This window comes from Coregonus clupeaformis, unplaced genomic scaffold (genome assembly GCF_020615455.1).
Source record: "Coregonus clupeaformis isolate EN_2021a unplaced genomic scaffold, ASM2061545v1 scaf0924, whole genome shotgun sequence".
NCBI classification, from domain to species: Eukaryota; Metazoa; Chordata; class Actinopteri; order Salmoniformes; family Salmonidae; genus Coregonus; species Coregonus clupeaformis.
Window position 1 is genome coordinate 157705 of NW_025534378.1, and position 23378 is coordinate 181082.

Consider the following 23378-nt stretch of genomic DNA (forward strand, 5'->3'; position numbering starts at 1 on the left):
AACTAATATCCCTACAGGTGTAGGCTACATGTGGACATAATCCCAGAACTAATATCCCTACAGGTGTAGGCTACATGTGGACATAATCCCAGAACTAATATCCCTACAGGTGTAGGCTACATGTGGACATAATCCCAGAACTAATATCCTTACAGGTTACAGGCTACATGTGGACATAATCCCAGAACTAATATCCCTACAGGTGTAGGCTACATGAGGACATAATCCCAGAACTAATATCCCTACAGGTGTAGGCTACATGAGGACATAATCCCAGAACTAATATCCCTGCAGGTGTAGGCTACATGAGGACATAATCCCAGAACTAATATCCCTACAGGTGTAGGCTACATGTGGACATAATCCCAGAACTAATATCCTTACAGGTTACAGGCTACATGTGGACATAATCCCAGAACTAATATCCCTACAGGTGTAGGCTACATGTGGACATAATCCCAGAACTAATATCCCTACAGGTGTAGGCTACATGTGGACATAATCCCAGAACTAATATCCCTACAGGTGTAGGCTACATGTGGACATAATCCCAGAACTAATATCCCTACAGGTGTAGGCTACATGAGAACATAATCCCAGAACTAATATCCTTACAGGTGTAGGCTACATGTGGACATAATCCCAGAACTAATATCCCTACAGGTGTAGGCTACATGTGGACATAATCCCAGAACCAATATCCCTACAGGTGTAGGCTACATGTGGACATAATCCCAGAACTAATATCCTTACAGGTTACAGGCTACATGTGGACATAATCCCATAACTAATATCCCTACAGGTGTAGGCTACATGTGGACATAATCCCAGAACTAATATCCCTACAGGTGTAGGCTACATGTGGACATAATCCCAGATCTAATATCCCTACAGGTGTAGGCTATATGAGGACATAATCCCAGAGCTAATATCCCTACAGGTGTAGGCTACATGTGGACATAATCCCAGAACTAATATCCTTACAGGTGTAGGCTACATATGGACATAATCCCAGAACTAATATCCCTACAGGTGTAGGCTACATGTGGACATAATCCCAGAACTAATATCCCTACAGGTTACAGGCTACATGTGGACATAATCCCAGAACTAATATCCCTACAGGTGTAGGCTACATGTGGACATAATCCCAGAACTAATATCCCTACAGGTGTAGGCTACATGTGGACATAATCCCAGAACTAATATCCCTACAGGTGTAGGCTACATGTGGACATAATCCCAGAACTAATATCCTTACAGGTTACAGGCTACATGTGGACATAATCCCAGAACTAATATCCCTACAGTTGTAGGCTACATGAGGACATAATCCCAGAACTAATATCCCTACAGGTGTAGGCTACATGAGGACATAATCCCAGAACTAATATCCCTACAGGTGTAGGCTACATGAGGACATAATCCCAGAACTAATATCCCTACAGGTGTAGGCTACATGTGGACATAATCCCAGAACTAATATCCTTACAGGTTACAGTCTACATGTGGACATAATCCCAGAACTAATATCCCTACAGATGTAGGCTACATGAGGACATAATCCCAGAACGAATATCCCTAATGTTGCTTTGGTAATTCAGTTCTCCGACCATCATCACAAAGATCTGGACCACAGACAGGTCCAGTCGCTCAAACTCTTTCTGAAACAACAAAAGAGAGCAAGAGAAATGTGATGACAGAGGACTTAACATAAGCAGATCTTACTTCCAGCTCAGAAATCTTCATTGATTTGATGAAATTACAAAATGAACTACGTAGACCTTATGAAGGGTTTAATGAAGGCGTCATTAGGCCTTAAAGAGCGACTGCACTTCCTGATTAGTTTTTCCATCCATGCTCATTAAGAAAATGCTAGCGGCCATGACTGAAGGCAAACGAGAGTTGTCTTGTGCGTGTGCATTACGGCCACACAAAGGGGATGCCGCCGTGAAATTCGAGGCATCATCATTATGCTTGTCAAGTTGTGAATTAGAGACTGATAAAGTGTGTTCAGCCTGTGCAAAAAACAAAGCAGCATTCATTCCTTTCAAGTTACTTTTTTCAAATGATCATAAGTCGCATCATGCAGTCTTACAATGTATTAAAAATCAAAACATATAGCCCAACGTTTGTAGAACAACTAAAGTTACATTAATAACTCTAAATTAAGCATATAGGAGGACCTATTTCTTTGTTAACCGCATAGCCAGATAAGGAACTAACATCAGGACAACTCAAGAGTATGCTATTCTGTTCTTCTGAAATGGACTACATTAACTTCATATCATGCTTCTTTAGACCTGTCTAAAATAAACAATGGATTTATTGTGAAGGTGTAGGCTATATTACATGGATTTATTAGACTTTATAAAATGTAGATGTTCCAAAGGTCTGCATCAGTGGCTTGTAGACTGTGCGTGGAAGCCAGGAGATGCTAAAATGTTTTTATGTTCATTAACGTCAATTACCGTGAGACCGACAGTTATTTGCTTGACAAATCACCGGCTGACGAAATTTCGTTAACCGCCACAGCCCTGATCCTATCTAGATTATATTTCTATGTCTATATTAATCAGTTATGGCTAGATAGTAAGAGCTAGTGACTGGAATGTGTTTCATAAGACACTCGTTCTACACCTTGCATAATATTCTATAACTGGTCTTGTCTCTCCTCACGTCTGCTGTTAGATCTGTCCTGGGGGACAAATCCCAGAACTAATATCCCTACAGGTGTAGGCTACATGAGGACATAATCCCAGAACTAATATCCTTACAGGTGTAGGCTACATGTTGACATAATCCCAGAACTAATATCCTTACAGGTTACAGGCTACATGTTGACATAATCCTAGAACTAATATTCCTACAGGTGTAGGCTACATGTTGACATAATCCCAGAACTAATATCCTTACAGGTTACAGGCTACATGTTGACATAATCCCAGAACTAATATCCTTACAGGTTACAGGCTACATGTTGACATAATCCCAGAACTAATATCCTTACAGGTTACAGGCTACATGTTGCCATAATCCCAGAACTAATATCCCTACAGGTGTAGGCTACATGTTGACATAATCCCAGAACTAATATCCCTTTACAGGTGTAGGCTACATGTTGACATAATCCCAGAACTAATATCCCTACAGGTGTAGGCTACATGTTGACATAATCCCAGAACTAATATCTTTACAGGTGTAGGCTACATGTGGACATAATCCCAGAACTAATATCCTTACAGGTGTAGGCTACATGTTGACATAATCCCAGAACTAATATCCTTACAGGTGTAGGCTACATGTGGACATTGCACAAACATCGGCCAGCTTGAGTGTAGATACAACTAAAATCGATGTTTGCGTTAAAGACAAAAACATGTTCTGTTGTAGCTATCTAATTGATGTGCTTATAGACCGTATACCACACTTTACATAACAAATAAAAACAATGTTATGTGTAGAGTACAACTTCAGCTGTCTAACCAGAACTAGAATGGAATTTAGATTTCTATGGTCTATCTGCCCAAAATCTAAGGATTCGTCTGTCTTCAAGTCTCCAGTGGGTGATGAAGTCCCATTCCATCAATGTAATGCACCCCAATGGTGGAACAAGCTCCCTCACGACGCCAGGACAGCGGAGTCACTCACCACCTTCCGGAGACATTTGAAACCCCACCTCTTTAAGGAATACCTGGGATAGGATAAAGTAATCATTCTACCCCGCCCCTTACCCCAACCCACCCCCCCCACCCCCCTAAAAAAAAAAATAAACATCATCAAAAAAAAAATAACATTGTAAAGTGGTTGTACTACTGGCTATAAGGTGAATGCACCAATTTGTAAGTCGCTCTGGATAAGAGCGTCTGCTAAATGACGTAAATATAAATGTGCACGACACTCCTTCCTGGATATGACCGGGCTTTGCTTCTACCCATGGGTCCAGCAGGTATGGCCCTCTTCTCATACCGAGTAGCCTGCAGGGACATATGAGAATGAAATTGCTGAACTTATGTAGATATTCTAAACAAAGTGTTTTGATAACTTTCAAGTGTACCAGGTGTAGAATAGACCATACTTCACATAACACTGTAGAAGCAGAGTTCCTCTAATATAACAACGTGCAAATATGACACTTTTATTTCATCTTTTGTCATTCACAGCCAATACAGATATTGTACCCTATCGACATGTTGTCTGGTGGTGCTGGGGCTATCTTGCCAAACATGTCAGTCGTCATACCTTTCTGTATGGTGTCAATATTTTAGTTTTGTTTCTTTCAATATATTTTTTCTTCTTTCCTTTTTTTTCCCATTTTAATTTTATTACTCCATATACAAACTTATACATACGAACAACAACTTACAGACACACACAAACAATGACTACATCTCATCTGCCCAGACCCGCATGCTCACCCCCCCCATCCCTGCCCAGACCTGCATGCTCACAGCTCCATAACTAATGTCTGCATTGTTGTTTGCCACATGGCCTTAAATTGTACAATTGTTTTTTTCCTCGGTCGCCCATGCTATTTCAATATTAAAATAATAAAATCATTGTATTAATGATTGCAGATTGATTGATTTCCTAGTTCTTAGTATATGTTTTTTCTAGTTGAATGATGAGAAGAGAATCATCCAGCCGATTGGGTCTCTCACTACACCCCCATATGCCATGTCTTGAAATATGCAGACAGACGGATTGTAATACTTCTGACAGCCATCTTTCTAACTCCGCCCATAACTTTTGGACTTTATAGCGTTCCCAGAAGGCATGGATTATTGAGTCATTATTAGTTTTACACTTAAGACATGACTCTGCCGTTGTGCTGTAGAAATTGTGAATTTTGTATCTTGTATAATAAATTCTATACAGTAGGTTATACTGGATTAAGCGTACATTTTAGTTAACTGTAATTTAGTTAGTTATGTTCCAACACGCCCTCCATCTTGTGCCATCAGTTCTTTTTAAGCCTTGGTTCCAATAGTTATATATATATATATATTTTTTAAGAGATTGTCAGTTGGATATGCTGTCTGCAAGGTTTTGTATATTTTCCCTATCATATGAGCATCCTTTTTTGACTCAAATAGGATTCCCTCAAGGTTGCTATGATGTCCATAATGTGATATGTAACTGTTAAGTTTTATTTGAAACTATCTATTACTTTTTAATTCTGTCATGGAAATAAATATATTTCCTGTTAGCAAGTCATATACGGTTTCTATGTCTTTAGTTTTCCACGTGGACCAATTTATCAGTGAATTCTGAAAAACTATCCAAGGATTGTTCCATAAGGTTGTGTTTTAAGGGAGTGATTTTGGTTCTTGTAGAATATGTTTCATTATCTTCCATATTGTTAAAGTGTTCTTAACTATGAAGTTGTTAATGTTCTAAGCTTTATCTTTTGAAAATAGACACGTAAAACGATTCTGGGGATGAGCATGCGCATCTTCAATATGGACCCATTGTTCCTCTTTAGTGGATTTAACTATATGTCACAAGTAAAAGCCTTGGGTAGCGAGTTGGTACAATACCAAGGGTGGAAGGTTAAAAATCACCCTCAGACTTAGGAAGATGTTTAACTTTTCTTTTTATTCTATGAATTTTATTTGCCCATATAAAGTAAGTTATCACCGAGTATACTTGTTTAAAGAATGTCTTCGATGCGGTAATTGGTATTACCTAAAATAAATACAAAAACTTTGGCAGCCATGCCATTCTAAAGAGGTTTATTCTAGCTGTAAGATTTATTAATTATTATTATTATTAATTATCTTTATATATATATATATATATATATCTTGTTGTCACTTACAGTGGGGGAAAAAAGTATTTAGTCAGCCACCAATTGTGCAAGTTCTCCCACTTAAAAAGATGAGAGAGGCCTGTAATTTTCATCATAGGTACACGTCAACTATGACAGACAAATTGAGATTTTTTTTCTCCAGAAAATCACAATAAATCAAAATATCACAAAATCACAATAATGGAAAATAAGTATTTGGTCACCTACAAACAAGCAAGATTTCTGGCTCTCACAGACCTGTAACTTCTTCTTTAAGAGGCTCATCTGTCCTCCACTCGTTACCTGTATTAATGGCACCTGTTTGAACTTGTTATCAATATAAAAGACACCTGTCCACAACCTCAAACAGTCACACTCCAAACTCCACTATGGCCAAGACCAAAGAGCTGTCAAAGGACACCAGAAACAACATTGTAGACCTGCACCAGGCTAGGAAGACTGAATCTGCAATAGGTAAGCAGCTTGGTTTGAAGAAATCAACTGTGGGAGCAATTATTAGGAAATGGAAGACATACAAGACCACTGATAATCTCCCTCGATCTGGGGCTCCACGCAAGATCTCACCCCGTGGGGTCAAAATGATCACAAGAACGGTGAGCAAAAATCCCAGAACCACACGGGGGGACCTAGTGAATGACCTGCAGAGAGCTGGGACCAAAGTAACAAAGCCTACCATCAGTAACACACTACGCCGCCAGGGACTCAAATCCTGCAGTGCAAGACGTGTCCCCCTGCTTAAGCCAGTGTCACGATCGTCAGGGAGAGACCAAAGCGCAGCGTTGAGGGTGAACATATTTATTAAACGAATGATCACACGATCAAAACAACAGACGATAACGTGATGTCTAACGGTTTCACACAAACCAAATACGAACAAAAACCCACAACCACAAAGGGAAAGACACAGTTTAAATATGGCTCCCAATCAGAGACACCCAGCACCAGCTGACACTCGTTGCCTCTGATTGGGAGTCACTCAGGCCAACATAGAAATACAAACATAGAATGAACACACCCTGGCTCAACCTAATGAGTCCCAGAGCCAGGGTGTGACAGTACCCCCCCCTAAAGGCGCGGACTGCGACCGCGCCTCAACTAAACAAAACAGGGGAGGGACCGGGTGGGCACTCCGCCTTGGCGGCGGATCCAGCGCCGGGCCTGATCCCCACTCCTTCTCTAAACCCCCAAAGTACCCCTGGTCCGGTCTGGCCCTGCTGACCGGAGCTGGACTGCACACTGGTGGAGCGGATAGCTTCAGCTCCGTAGTGGAGCAGTTGACCGGGACCTTACCAGGCACCGGTGACCCAGGCACGGGTTGTGCTGGACTGACGACGCGCACCCCTGGCTTGGTGCGTGGAGGAGGAACGGGCCTTACCAGGCTGACGACGCGCACCCCTGGCTTGGTGCGTGCTGGAGGAACGGGCCTTACCAGGCTGACGACGCACGCCGTAGGCTTGGTGCGTGGAGCAGGGACAGGCCGGGCTGGGCTGGCGACGCGCACCCCTGGCTTGGTGCGTGGAGGAGGAACGGGCCTTACCAGGCTGACGACGCACGCCGTAGGCTTGGTGCGTGGAGCAGGGACAGGCCGGGCTGGGCTGGCGACGCACCCCGTAGGCTTGGTGCGGGGAGCAGGAATGGGCCGGACCGGGCTGACGACGCGCACCCCTGACTTGGTGCGTGGAGCAGGAACGGGCCGCGCCGGGCTGACGAAACGCACCACTGACTTGGTGCTAGTGGCAGTAACAGGCCGGACCGTACTGGGAACACACACCACTGGCCCTACGTGGGGATCAGGAACAGGCCGGACCGGACTGGCAACACACGCCAGTACCTCTCGCCGTGCCTCTACATCCTCCTTCCCCCTGGTGACCAGTGACTCCCGTAACCTGGCGGCCTCCTCTGCCAACCCGCTGGACCGCTCTATCACGGCCTCCTGCTGCCCCGACGTCGTGAGCCCCCCCCTAAAAATTTTCTGGGGGTCTCTCCTCCCCGTGGGCCAGGCCTCTATAGTCCTCGCCCAACTCTCGCTCTTCTGCCTCCAACTCCCGCTATTCAGCTCCTCAATAGGCTTGACCCAGTCGAAGCTCTTCCTCCATTGCTCCCAAGTCCACCCTTTCTGCTCCTCACTAGGCTGCTTGGTCCAGTTCTGGTGGGTTTTTCTGTCACGATCGTCAGGGAGAGACCAAAGCGCAGCGTTGAGGGTGAACATATTTATTAAACGAATGATCACACGATCAAAACAACAGACGATAACGTGATGTCTAACGGTTTCACACAAACCAAATATGAACAAAAACCCACAACCACAAAGGGAAAGACACAGTTTAAATATGGCTCCCAATCAGAGACACCCAGCACCAGCTGACACTCGTTGCCTCTGATTGGGAGTCACTCAGGCCAACATAGAAATACAAACATAGAATGAACACACCCTGGCTCAACCTAATGAGTCCCAGAGCCAGGGTGTGACAGCCAGTACATGTCCAGGCCCGTCTGAAGTTTGTTAGAGTGCACTTGGATGATCCAGAAGAGGATTGGGAGAATGTCATATGGTCAGATGAAACCAAAATAGAACTTTTTGGTAAAAACTAAACTTGTCGTGTTTGGAGGACAAAGAATGCTGAGTTGCATCCAAAGAACACCATACCTACTGTGAAGCATGGGGGTGGAAACATCATGCTTTGGGGCTGTTTTTCTGCAAAGGGACCAGGACGACTGATCCGTGTAAAGGAAAGAATGAATGGGGCCATGTATCATGAGATTTTGAGTGAAAACCTCCTTCCATCAGCAAGGGCATTGAAGATGAAACGTGGCTGGGTCTTTCAGCATGACAATTATCCCAAAAACACCGCCCGGGCAATGAAGGAGTGGCTTCGTAAGAAGCATTTCAAGGTCCTGGAGTGGCCTAGCCAGTCACCAGATCTCAACCCCATAGAAAATCTATGGAGGGAGTTGAAAGTCCGTGTTGCCCAGCGACAGCCCCAAAACATCACTGCTCTAGAGGAGATCTGCATGGAGGAATGGGCCAAAATACCAGCAACAGTGTGTGAAAACCTTGAAGACTTACAGAAAACGTTTGACCTGTGTCATTGCCAACAAAGGGTATATAACAAACTATTGAGAAAATTGTGTTATTGACCAAATACTTATTTTCCACCATAATTTGCAAATAAATTCATTAAAAATCCTACAATGTGATTTTCTGGATATTTTTTCTCATTTTGTCTGTCATAGTTGACGTGTACCTATGATGAAAATTACAGGCCTCTCTCATCTTTTTAAGTGGGAGAACTTGCACAGTTGGTGGCTGACTAAATACTTTTTTCCCCCACTGTATTAAGTATTCTTAGTATTTAATATTTGTTGTGGTCCACTTAAGGATATCTGTAGATCGTCAGATGAGTTATTATTTTTATTTTCCTATTGCCATTATTTCATTTTTTCCCACATTCATTTTATATCCTGAGGTTTTAGAGTATTCTGAAAATATCTTTAGCAGAGGGGGCATTGAGTTTTCAATATTGGTCAGGTATATCAGGAGATCATCTGCAAATAAGTTTAGTTTAGATTAATGTTTACCAATACTGATATCTGTTACGTTTGGGTCCTGTCTCATTCTTTCTGCAAGCGGTACAATTGCCAGAGCAAATAGGAGGGGGAGAGGGGACATCTGTCTTGTGCCCCTTTCTAAAGCAATTTCATCAGATAATGTATTATTTGTGTATATTTTAGCTTTAGGACATTAACACAATATATTTGTTTTACATGTATTATTTCAGCTGGAATGTTGAAAGCTTCCAAAGTTTTGAATAGAAAAGGCCATTCAAGACGGTCGAAAGCCTTTTCGGCATCAACAGCCATTATTGATAAATCTAGATTTTTTTTGCGTATTGTATTAAACTGAAACATGTTTTTTTATTTGTTTGTAAGTGTCTATTTTTAATAAACCCTGTTTGATGGATATTTATCAAGTCTAGTAAGACTTTTGCCATTATACTGCTTATAAGTTTTGTTGTTATTTTATTGTCACAATGTATTGAACTCCTGATGTGGTTTAAGCTTGTTGTGGATTTAAAACATCACATCAAAAATGGTCTCCCGATGTGGTTTAAGCTAGTTGTGGATTTAAAACATCACATCAAAAATGATCTCCTGATGTGGTTTAAGCTTGTTGTGGATATAAAACATCTTTGTCATTTTCTTTATTTGAAAAAGTGTTTGGAGAATATCTGAAAAATCTATAGGAAAACAAGATTTTTCACATAGGGCGTGTTTCCTTCACACAGGATCCACTTCTCCAGGCAAAGGGCCGATGGAAAGACAGCAGTCCATCAACTCAGACATAATAAGCCAGTGGATCCCAATCACAAGAATACAAAAACACAACCATTAGGCTAAACATTTCCCAATTGAAACAGCTATTACTTCCCAAAAACACATTTCACGTTTAGCACACAAAGTAACCGGTGATCTGAAGTTTAAATGCAACAATGTTTCACACACAAGTTATTTTCAAAGAGATGGCTAACAACAGCAATGCGAGCTGCAATAAAAAACAAAGTTCCACTCACCAGATGATGATCATTTGAAACTTAACTTCTTGCTGAAGTTATTCTTGAAAAGGGAGAAGCTAACAAATTAGCAACAACATCCTCTTCGATAACACCTGCTGCAGCTGCTGCAAACTAGCTTACATCAAAAGCTAGCTAGCTAGACCGTGGGAAAACTACTGCTCTCTATTGCACAGTGACCTGTTGGCCTTTCGAAATGTTGGCCATTTCAAGTCAATGTGATTGGCTGATTCCACTCACTCCAACATTTTGCCCTAAAACAGTTGAATGACAGATGCCTTCTATCAAGCTTCTGTTGGCCTAGCCAATGGCTGACTTAGCTAGTTAGATTTATCTGCCCAGAGACCACCAAAGAAAAATTCTGATTGGATATTTGTTTTCTCTTTAATGTTAACCTTTTCCTTTCTAACAAAAACTGAAGAGATTAAATCAGAACATAATTGAAAATAATATAATAATTTGTATAATTGTATAAATCATTAGCCTTTCTCTGAAAGTGTAGAAGGCCCCCCACTGTGTTTGGGTTAGTAACAACTTGTAGTGGCTCAATTTACCCTCCGCATGCATTATTTTACCATTCTGAATGTCTAAAGAATCCAAATGTTCTTCTGAAATATGGACACAGAAATACTGGACATTTTGAACATTTATTATGGTGACGATTTTACAAAATTACAGTCATGGTCTTGAATTGGACTCGCATTTTTCTATTCTCGGTCTTGACTCGGTCTCGGACGTCTCGTCCCCCTCTCGGTCTTGACTTAGTTCCCCCTCCGGTCTTGGTCTTGAATCGGTCTCGCTTTAGGTGGTCTCCAACACAACACGGCTTATTAGTAGTCTAATACCCGTAGTCTGCGCTCCAGCGGGTATATCTCACTGGTCATCCCCAAAGCCAACACCTCCTTTGGCCGCCATTCCTTCCAGTTCTCTGCTGTCAATGACTGGAACGAATTGCAAAAATCTCTGAAGCTGGAGACACTTATCTCCCTCACTAACTTTAAGCATCAGTTGTCAGAGCACCTTACCGATCACTGCACCTGTACACAGCCCATCTGAAATTAGCCCGCCCAACTACCTCATCCCTATATTGTTATTTACTTTGCTCATTTGTACCCCAGTATCTCTATTTGCACATCATCTCTTGCACATCTATCATTCCAGTGTTAATACTAATTGTAATTATTTTGCACTATAGCCTATTTTATTGCCTTACCTCCATAACTTGCTAAATTTGCACACTGTATATTATATGTATTTCTGTTGTATTTTTTGACTTTGTTTTGTTTTACCCCATATGTAACTCTGTGTTGTTGTTTTTATTGCACTGCTTTGCTTTATCTTGGCCAGGTCGCAGTTGTAAATGAGAACTTGTTCTCAACTGGTTTACCTGGTTAAATAAAGGTGAAATAAAAATAAATAAATTAGTAATCTCCTTTTGTCCCTTCTGAAGTGTTGGCCTGATGGGCATAGATCAGCTTCAGGCCCCTTTCGTCACAGCAGATACTGGTCATGAAGGAGCCTCATATATCCGACCCAGCTGTCACCATACAGTCATGGAGACCAACAGTAAATACACGGTTGAACATAGCCAATCAGAGATCCTGATTCACAGCTAATTCACAAGGGACACGTGCCAGCATGGCACTGACTGGTTGGCATAACTCACTCTGCCTTGGAGTTGTCCATTGGCACAGTGGAAGGGGGCACCTCCTTACAAGATACAAAGACACACATATACACACACACAGCACTGATTACATTATCAGTGGTGGTTAGGTAATTTCCAGGACAGATAGTATTTTGACCATTGACCAGATCAAAATGTGACCAACCTGATTCAGGTGTCCTCCAGTACTCTGAAGCGGGTCTGGTGTCTGGTTACTGCCTCAGTCTTCTGGGGCAGCTCCTGATATGCTAGAGGGGTTCCCACCAGGTTCCGTACATAGCCTGTGAATGAAATCAAATATATAATCACTCAATAAACATTTAGCGAGAAAAATAACTTTCTAACATTAGCTAGCCAGTTCGAGTTGAAAAAGTATTGAAAGCAAGCTGGCTACATCCTATGATTAGCTTGCAATCTATATAGTATCCAAGTGCCTGACCTGTATTGACTCTAAATGCCAATGGGCTACAGTTAGCTGTTGTTAGCATGGCATCTAGCTAATGTGAGCTAAGCACATCTTCCTCTGACATTCTAAATCACATTACATGTTAGCTTGATGTATTTAGCTAGCTACAGTATCATTCTCCTTTCATCTGTGGTATCATAGCTAGCTTGGCTCGCTGGCATTATCAAATGTTGTATAACCAAAAGTAGCTACTAGCAAGCTAGCTAGCTAGTACCAGCTATGTACTTAGTTAACGTACTCACCAACACCAGTGGTTTGACGGTTGACAGGCAGCAGAACTGACCGTGTCGGATGTAATCCATTACTGGCCATCTGGCAACATTGTTGAAATGCATTGGAAGTTTCCACCAAGTTTATGGAAGCCCATTTTCACTCCTATTTAATAATATAATATGCCATTTAGCAGACGCTTTTATCCAAAGCGACTTACAGTCATGCGTGCATCCATTTTTTTTTTTGTGTATGGGTGGTCCCGGGGATCGAACCCACTACCTTGGCGTTACAAGCGCCGTGCTCTACCAGCTGAGCTACAGAGGACCATTTGCCGAGAGAATATGCGTGCGTTGCACCCCTATGCAGACTTGACAACGTGTTGTCTCTTGGCAATTGGTCATCGTTGGCAAAAGTGGGTATGTAAGTAATCCCAAACCCTCCAGTAAATCGTGATGAACTCACTTACAGAACTCAGTTTTGGACGAGGCTGACTTTATGACCAAAATTATCCTATTACACTTTTTTTGTCAATTTTTGACACTAGAATAAATGTTTCTGACTCATATCGATGCCACATCGAGGCCGTTATCAAAAAGGAGAAGTTGGTTGTCAAGGGCAGTTGACCTTTAAAAAAACGTTGTGTCATTTAAAGTGGGACCAGTGTTTCTGATGTCTCTTCTCACCTGGTTGAGCATGAGGGCGTGGAAGACCAAGGCGAAAGCCAGCATCAGAAAGAGGAACAGCAGTAGGATTTTCCACAATGTCTTCGCAATCTCGTTAAACATCACCACGTAAATCCCAAAGTGTTCAAACCTGGACAGAGTAAGGATTTTAATAACATTTGATATGTCAAACAATCAATCAAGTAACTCCATTGATTTGTGCACCACTTACAATAGTCAAAAAAACGACTGTCAAAAAATAAAAATAAACATTATTGTCAGTCTAGAGTCTACCAGTGGTCACCAAACTACGGCCCGCGGGCCGGATACGGCCCGTCAGCACATTTGGCCCGGCCCTCTGAACAATACCAGAGACGCTATCGGATTTTTTTCCTATTTGGCCTCCAGAAAAAAAATCCTAGGCCCGGCCCTGTCAAAGAGAGAACGGAATAATGGCGAAAAGGTTAGGTAAGAGAAAAATTGATTCAGAATGCAGGGTATTTAACCTGCAGTGGACAAACGATAATTTTTTTGTTCAATGCAAAGAAAAGGCTGTTTGTCTCATCTGTCAAGAGACGGTGGCGGTATTCAAAGAATACAATCTTCGCCGACACTATGAATCCCGTCACAAAGACAAGTACGATAGCTTGCAAGGCCAAATACGAGCAGACAAACTCTCAAAGCTAAAAAGTGGACTACTATCTCAGCAGAATACATTTGTACGCCAAGCTCAGCTGAACCAGGCATCCGTTCGGGCCAGCTTTCGGGTTGCTAAACTGATAGCAAGCAGCGGTAAGCCTTTCACTGACGGAGAGTTTGTTAAGAAATGTATGGATGCTGTCGCGGAGGAGGTGTGTCCGAGAAGAAAGATGCATTTAATGCCGTAAGTCTGTCGGCGAGTACAATCACCAGACGCGTTGAAGAAATCGGGAGTAATGTATATGCCCAGCTGCAGCAGAAGACGAAAGAATTCGACTTTTTTCATTAGCACTGGATGAGAGCACGGACGTGCAAGACACAGCGCAACTGCTCATTTTTATTCGTGGAGTTAGCGCAAACTTTGAGATATGCGAGGAGCTGGCAGCCCTCCAAAGTCTCAAAGGGACTACAACGGGAGAGGATATTTTTGACAAAGTGTGCCAAACCATGGAGAAGTTGGACCTGGACTGGTCAAAGCTAGCTAGCATCACGACTGACGGGGCTCCCTAGCATGGTGGGCGAAACTTCGCGGTCTAATAGGACGCATGAACCGGGAGTTGGAAAAAAGGGGTCTCACCGCCCCGCTACGAGTCCACTGCCTAATTCACCAGCAAGCACTGTGCTGCAAAGTGTTGACGTGGGATTCTGTAATGAAGGTTGTGGTGTCGTGCATAAAATTCATCAGAGCAAAGGGACTTAAACACAGGCAGTTCCAAGAATTCCTGTCTGAACTGGAGTCTACGCACGGAGATGTGCTGTACTACACAGAGGTCCGATGGCTGAGCCGGGGCAGAGTTTTGAGGCGTTTTTACGAGCTGCTACCCGAAATTAACGCATTTCTTCATTTAAAAGACAAAAACGGTCCCAGAGCTGATCGACCCAGAATGGAAATGGCACCTCGCATTTTTAACAGACGTGACAGAAATACTTAACAGCCTTAACTTGCAGCTACAAGGCGAGGGGAAACTCATTTGCGACATGTATTCACACATAAAAGCATTTGAGGTGAAATTAGCGCTGCTTTTGGAACAAGTGAAAAAGCGCAACTTCGTCCATCTTCCTGCTACCCAAAACCTGTCGACAGAGAACCCAGCGGTCCCGTTCCCAGCTGAAAAGTGCGTGGAAGCACTGGAAATGCTGAAGGCGGAGTTCGGTGTGCGATTCAGTGAACTACATGTTCATGCAAAAGAAATCCGTATTTTTCAGAACCCCTTTGTTGCCGACATTGATGAAGCCCAGCCTTCATATCAGTTTGAGTTGGCTGAGTTACAGAACTGTGATGTTCTGAAAGACGCATTCAAGCCCAACAGTCTCATTGACTTCTATGCCGCCCTCCCAAACGACACACATATCCAAACATCAAAAAAACACGCAATGAAAATGTCCACAGTTTTTGGCAGCACGTATATCTGCGAGAAAACCTTTTCTCGCATGAAACTGCTGAAAACTCCGATGAGATCAAGATTGACAGATGAACATTTGCATCAGTGCTTGAGACTGGCTGTAACTAGAATGGAACCTGATATTCAACTTCTCACCAGCCAGATGCAGGCCCACAGTTCACACTGATGAACATACATAGGTAAGCTCACTTTTCTGACTTGAATGAGTCATTCTGAGCATAAACAAATATAATCATAATAAAATCTACTGGGATAAAATCCATCTTTACAACCATACTGGTAGTGAAATGTATTGTGCTGTGTAGGTGCTGTATCACTTAGTTCAGTTTCTCAACCTGCTTCCTTTGTGGTTTTCACAGGGAAGTTGATGAGAGAGAGCTGCAAACAGCGGTGTCTACAAGCCTACTGGAACCTACAAAAGGATTATAAGGAAGGAACACAAGAACTTTAAGAGACTGCTCATATGTGTCAGAGAGATTCTGCTCTGACAACTGAGCTGAACTTTTATATGTTAAGATTGTGCATGGCACAACAGAAAGTTAATGTTCCATGGCTTTTTTTTCTATGAAGAACCCAGAGAGAGTTATTTAGTTATTATTTATTTCATAAATAGTGTTATTTATTTCCTGTTTTTTCTGTGAAGAACTCAGAGAGGGTTATTTAGTTATTATTTATTTAATTAATAGTGTTATTATTTGTTTCCTGACTTTTTTTCTGTAAAGAACCTGGAAAGGGTTATTTGGTTATGTGTGGCTTTCTGGAAAACAATAAATTTTTTAAGCTCCCCTACGATCGTCACACTTTTTCTGTTACAAACTGACACCGGCCCCCCATCAGAGAAGGGAAAAGTTATGTGGCCCTCACAGGAAAAAGTTTGGGGACCCCTGGTCTAGACCGAGGAAAAGTCAGCTACATTGTTTTTGGACAGTTGGTAAATACCTTTGCAGATAGAGGAGGAAGCTAATCCAGGATTGAAAGACTGCCATTGCCCCAGCCTGCCAGTGCCAGGACCCCTCAGCGTTGAAGTACAGGGGGATGACGAAGAGAAGAGAGAAGATGGCCGCCACCACCCAGTCCTGACAGTTACAGGGGTCCTTGAAGTAACTCAAACGCTATGGAGAGAAAACATGAGTATCAGGTACACGACTGGAACTCTCTTTTTAGAATGAGCCTCCAATTGACTTTAATGCAAGACTGACAAAACTTTACTTGAGCTGAGTGAGTATTCAAATTATGAAGCCTACTGCAAAGATTGTTGCTTTTGTATTAGCCCAATTGATCACACACGGAAGAACTGACAATAGTCCACTGTTTAACCAGCGCCTTCTGCATAAAAGCCCTACAATGTTCTTGACACCACCAATGTCACGCCCTGGCTCTGGGGACTCTTGTATGTTGAGCCAGGGTGTTAGTTTCGTTGTGTAGTGTCTATGTTTCGTTTCCTATGTTCTGTTCTAGGTTATGTGTTTCTATGTTGGCCGGGGTGGTTCTCAATCAGAGGCAACGAGAATCAGCTGTTGCTTGTTGCCTCTGATTGGGAACCATACTTAGGCTGCCTTTTGTGCACTTGTGATTCGTGGGATCTTGTTCCGTGTAGGTTTGTGTGTGACCGAGGTCTTCACGTTTAGTTTAGTTTAGTTTAGTTTAGTTTTGTTTTGTTATTTGTATCGTGTTGCTAAGTACACTATTAAAGAGATGTACGCATATCACGCTGCGCCTTGGTCCACTCATTATGACGATCGTGACAACCAATAAATAGCAAATAGCAAGTTACAGGCAGTAACTGGCACCAGTCACCAGTAACCTGTATCATTGCAGTTGTAAACGTTCGTCTTTTGCACATCTTTACTGTGGTCACAGGTGTCACGCCCTGGCTCTGGGGACTCTAATATGTTGAGCCAGGGTGTGTAAAGTCTATGTGTTTTGTTCTAGGTTTCACATTCTAGTATTGTTTTTCTATGTTGGCCAGTGTGATTCTCAATCAGAGGCAAAGTGATTCAGCTGTTGCTTGTTGTCTCTGATTGAGAACCATACTTTAGCAGCCTGTTTCCCCACAGAGTTTGTGGGATCTTGTTTCTAGTTGGTTTGTGTTAGACCGTGAACTGTCACGTTATCGTTTTGTTGTTTTTGATCGTGTATTCACTAAATTAAAGTATGTTTGCCTGCAACGCTGCGCCTTGGTCCTCATCTCTAACCAACGATCGTGACAGAAGATCCCACCAGAACTGGACCAAGCAGCGGGTCGAGGACCCATCGCCAGGGAAATCCCTAGCGGATATCCAGCGCCTCCTCGACTGGGTCAAGCCGGGTGAGGAAGAGAGGGGCTTGACGTGGAGGCAGAAGGGCGAAAGGCTGGTGAGAAGCATGGAGACCTGGTCCACCGGGTAGGAGTGAAGCCCATACATTTTTTAGGGGGGGGGCTAACGCCGTGGACGACGGGGCAGCAGGAGGCCGCCAGGTTACGGGAGTCACTGGTCACCAGGGGGAAGGAGGATGTAGAGGCACGGCGAGAGGTACTGGCGTGTGTTGCCAGTCCGGTCCGGCCTGTTCCTGATCCCCACGTAGGGCCAGTGGTGTGTGTTCCCTGTACGGTCCGGCCTGTTCCTGCCAGTCGCACCAAGTCTACGGTGCGCGTCGCCAGCTCGGCCCGGCCTGTTCCTGCTCCCCGCACCAAGTCTGTGGTGCGCGTCGCCAGCCCGGTCCGGCCCGTTCCTGCTCCCCGCACCAAGTCAGTGGTGCGTTTCGTCAGCCCTGTCCGGCCCGTTCCTGCTCCCCGCACCAAGTCAGTGGTGCGCTTCGTCAGCCCGGCACGGCCCGTTCCTGCTCCCCGCACCAAGTCAGTGGTGCGCTTCGTCAGCCCGGTCCGGCCCGCTCCTGCTCCCCGCACCAAGTCAGTGGTGCGTTTCGTCAGCCCGGCTCGGCCCGCTCCTGCTCCCCACGCCAAGCCAGTGGTGTGCGTCGTCAGTCCGGCACGGCCCGTGCCTGTTCCACCGGTGGCTGGTCCGGCACCGGTCAGATGCTTCACGCCGGAGCTAGAGCAATCCGCTCTACCAGTGTGCAGTCCAGCTCCGGCCAGCGGGGCCAGACCGGACCAGGGGTACTTTGGGGGGTTGGAGAGGGAGCGGGGATCAGGCCCGAGCCGGATCCGCCGCCTAAGCGGAGTGCCCACCCGGTCCCTCCCCTGTGGTATTTGGTGGGGCGCGGTCGGAGTCCGCGCCTTTAGGGGGTACTGTCACGCCCTGGCTCTGGGGACTCTAATATGTTGAGCCAGGGTGTGTAAAGTCTATGTGTTTTGTTCTAGGTTTCACATTCTAGTATTGTTGTTCTATGTTGGCCAGTGTGGTTCTCAATCAGAGGCAACGTGATTCAGCTGTTGCTTGTTGTCTCTGATTGAGAACCATACTTTAGCAGCCTGTTTCCCCACAGAGTTTGTGGGATCTTGTTTCTAGTTGGTTTGTGTTAGACCGTGAACTGTCACGTTATCGTTTTGTTGTTTTTGATCGTGTATTCACTAAATTAATGTATGTTTGCCTGCAACGCTGCGCCTTGGTCCTCATCTCTAACCAACGATCGTGACAACAGGTCTAAATAAGAGATCCCCTGATCCATCAACAGCGATGGTCTGTATGTCTGCCTGGAGATGTATGTCTGCCTGGAGATGTAAATGGAGGTCTACCTGGTGGTACATCTGCATCACTTCCTTCCCCATGGAATAAATGTTCATCACCAGCACCATCACCATGCAGCTGAACAGGAAGGAGCCTTGCTGTGGGGCAAAGGTCAACAAAGGTCAAAGGTCTTCAGATTTAAAGGAGAAGTTTACCCAAAATACCTAAACTCCCAAGTGATTCCATATATTGAAACTAGTTCAGTACGAGTTTGCCCTCTCCCCCTCTCTCTCTCCCTGGATTGCAGAACTGAGACAGCTGCAAAAACGGGTCATGTGACTCATGACATTGCTGGATGCAGGACCCCGCTCTGCTCCGTTGTCAGTGAATGCATGATTCACAAATCCGCGACTGTGGACAAATTCATTGTTTTATTGAAAGCTTGCGGCCGAATATTTTTGTTTTCGGTTTTGAGTCAGAAAATGTGTACTTTTCCACCTAAAACATTTGCGATTATTTTATATAATTATTTTATGTAGCTGACTGCCACAGCAGTGGAGGTGGGTAACAACTGTGCCCTCGTGGGGTACACTCTGGTCACAATATGCCCTTAAATGGAGCTTGTTGTCAGTTTTATTTGGTGGAAGAAGGAGCTGGTGCGAAAGTTGATAGAGTTAGGAATATCGCAGGTAAAGTTAGTTATACACAGTGGAAACAGAGACGGTAGTAAGAGCAGGCTGGTGTTCGGTCCCTGGCTGCACTTTATAAAGGAAATCAAGGGAAGAAGGTATGTAATGTAACCGTCTTCCGGTAAAAGATACATAGAGATGCAAAAGATGGTTAGTAGCAATTAGAAATAGTAAATACGATGTACAAACTACTGCGGGCCCTGACCAGAGACCTGCGGGCCCTGACCAGAGACCTGCGGGCCCTGACCAGAGACCTGCGGGCCCTGACCAGAGACCTGCGGGCCCTGACCAGAGACCTGCGGGCCCTGACCAGAGACCTGCGGGCCCTGACCAGAGACCTGCGGGCCCTGACCAGAGACCCCGCGGGCCCTGACCAGAGACCTGCGGGCCCTGACCAGAGACCTGCGGGCCCTGACCAGAGACCTGCGGGCCCTGACCAGAGACCTGCGGGCCCTGACCAGAGACCTGCGGGCACTGACCAGAGACCTGCGGGCCCTGACCAGAGACCTGCGGGCCCTGACCAGAGACCTGCGGGCCCTGACCAGAGACCTGTGACCCCTGACCAGAGACCTGCGGGCCCTGACCAGAGACCTGCGACCCCTGACCAGAGACCTGCGGGCCCTGACCAGAGACCTTCGGGATGCATCCCAAATGGCACCCTATTCCCTATATAGTGCACTACTTTAGACCAGAGAATGGCACCCTATTCCCTATATAGTGCAATACATAGGGACAGTTGTAATGTACTGTACGAATCGCCTCAATAACCTGTAACCTTGACTAAACGGAATCTGTCTTTCTATAGCAGCGTTCAGATGCAGTGTTCAGCGAATCAGATTTGTAGTGCTAGGGTAAACATCGAAAATGTGCAACCCTTTGGGTCCCCAGGACCAAGTTTGGGAAACCCTGTTCTATAACAGTGTGTTGTTTATATACAATATACAAGCGAATGCATAATGCAAATCACCTCCATTGAACTGTTTGACCACTAGACCTTTACTAAGGCCGATTGTGAGAATCAGGTCATTTTTATTCCCACTAGTAAATTGATACAGGTTGTGTTATTCACTAGCCAATCCATTTTTGGCAAGGTCTCCCCCATGCACTCGCTTTCTTTTGTTTGTTAACACAAAAGCATCTGCTCCTTTCATTATAATTCCTCCTGACACACACGCATACCATTACAGCGGAGCCCACAGCACCTGGAATCTGACAGCCATGCAGCGAGTATTAGTGTGCGGTACCTCTCTGAAGGAAATGGGCACCATAGCGACAACTGTGGTGTTGTCAGGGCCGGTGTAGTCCAGGCTGGGTCTCAGGCTCACTATGAGGTGGGTGAGAGGAAGCAGGCCAAGCAGGTACACAAACAGGTTCAGAAGGTGAGCAGCGCTCCCGTAGGCCACCCTGCAGTTGGGAACAGAAGAATCATAAAAGCCTTATGGGCCCTGGTCAAAAATCAGTGTACTGTATAGCAAGGGTTGGAACCGGTTCAGGGAACAGAACCGAAAACCGGAAAAATAACAACATTTTTCAAGGAACGAAACCTGGAACGAAAGTGATCCATACTGTTCCGGAACAGAAACGTTATTTTAAAAGCATTGGAACCGGTCAATAACATTCTCTAATGTTTGTACCATGTTTTGTGCTGCTACCATGTCGTGCTGCTGTCATGTTGTATTGCTACCATGTTGTTGTCTTAGGTCTCTCTTTATGTAGTGTTGTGGTGTCTCTCTTTATGTAGTGTTGTGGTGTCTCTCTTTATGTAGTGTTGTGGCGTCTCTCTTTATGTAGTGTTGTGGTGTCTCTCTTTATGTAGTGTTGTGGTGTCTCTCTTTATGTAGTGTTGTGGTGTCTCTCTTTATGTAGTGTTGTGGTGTCTCTCTTTATGTAGTGTTGTGGTGTCTCTCTTTATGTAGTGTTGTGGTGTCTCTCTTTATGTAGTGTTGTGGCGTCTCTCTTTATGTAGTGTTGTGGCGTCTCTCTTTATGTAGTGTTGTGGTGTCTCTCTTTATGTAGTGTTGTGGTGTCTCTCTTTATGTAGTGTTGTGGTGTCTCTCTTTATGTAGTGTTGTGGTGTCTCTCTTTATGTAGTGTTGTGGTGTCTCTCTTTATGTAGTGTTGTGGTGTCTCTCTTTATGTAGTGTTGTGGCGTCTCTCTTGCTGTGATGTGTGTTTTGTCCTACTTTTTTATTTTTTTATCCCAGCCTTCGTCCCTCAGGAGGCCTTTAGCCTCTTGGAGGCCGTCAGTGTAAATAAGAATTTGTTCTTAACTGACTTACCTAGTTAAATAAAGGTTAAATACTAAATAAATAAAACGTTCCAGGCATAAAGTCACGCAAAAAATTGAAATAAAGCGCCTATGCAAAACCAGTGTCTGCCTGCAAATTGAAAATCTTTGCCAGTGTGTGCGTGTTTAGGCTAACTGCCCCTCCCCCCTCCGAAGCATAGGCTACTGTACTGACGTTATAATCGTGATTCAGAAGATGTGGAGATGTTTTATTGGCTAGAGAAGAATGGGATTAACTTTTTCAATGCTAGTTAAGGATACTATAGTCCTAGTTTATTAACTACAAAAAGGTAAGAGGTGTTTTTAATTCTGGTGCCGCTCTGCACACACAAGCTTGTTCGCTCGCTAGCTCAAAGGACATTCAAAGTTCCTCCATAGAAGCCGCTCCTCCAAGGTATAATTCTGTGGACCTAATTCAGATAATGTATGTCATAACAAGATGCGCAGCGCTTCAAGCCTCCTCCTCAACCCTCTCTCGCTCTCTACCCACCCTCAAAATGTCAGTCGCATCTTGCGCCATAGGCTACACATGTCTGTCCATCACGCATGTAAACAACCAGCTTGGCTGAGGTAGTTTAATGAGCTAAATGTAATTTAAAAAATGATTTCCTAGATTAAAAAGGACTGATTTAAACCTGTACTTTTTTTTTTTTTTTGGTTCTAACCAGTTCATAACTTTATTTTGCTGGTCGGAACAGTGGAAAGGAACGAACAAAATGGTGGTTCTGTTCAAAACGAAACGATTGGGAAAATAATTTCAGTTCCGACCCCTGCTATATGGAACAGGGTCCTAGATTACTCTGAATACTGACCACTTCATCTGCAGGTATTTCTTGCAGACGGGGTGTGAGAGGAGCTCTATGCGGTTGTATTTCACCATGGCCTGAGAGAGAGAATAACAGGTTGGCGATTATTTGGATCACTGTATCGGATAATAATCTCTCTCTTAATTAAAAAGAAAACTCCAGCACACTGGTGATCTTGATGCTTCCAACAGTTAATGGATCTTTTGTACCCCCGACATTTCTGTCTTAATATACCTTCACCGGGCTATTTTACAGCGAGGTGAAACTCGTTCTCGTTAGACCTCTCGCTGCCACAGGAGCTCACTGTTTCTGAACAGTATAGGCTTGCTTTTTACAGTAAAGCTGAGGTAAGATAGTGTAGTGTATTGTTCTTACATTCAGAGTTGCCAGAGGCTGGATCTTCAGGCTTTTGTTAATCTTCGCATGCTTCTTCAGTGCTATTGGAGCCTGAAGCCACTGGAAATTGTACTCGATCTACACAAAATAAAAAAAAATA

At 44.1% G+C, this 23378-nt stretch overlaps 1 pseudogene; it reads right to left on the reverse strand.

Moving 5' to 3' along the window:
- LOC121549452 overlaps window positions 1-23378 on the reverse strand; it is a 62332-nt pseudogene that overhangs the window by 10090 nt on the left and 28864 nt on the right.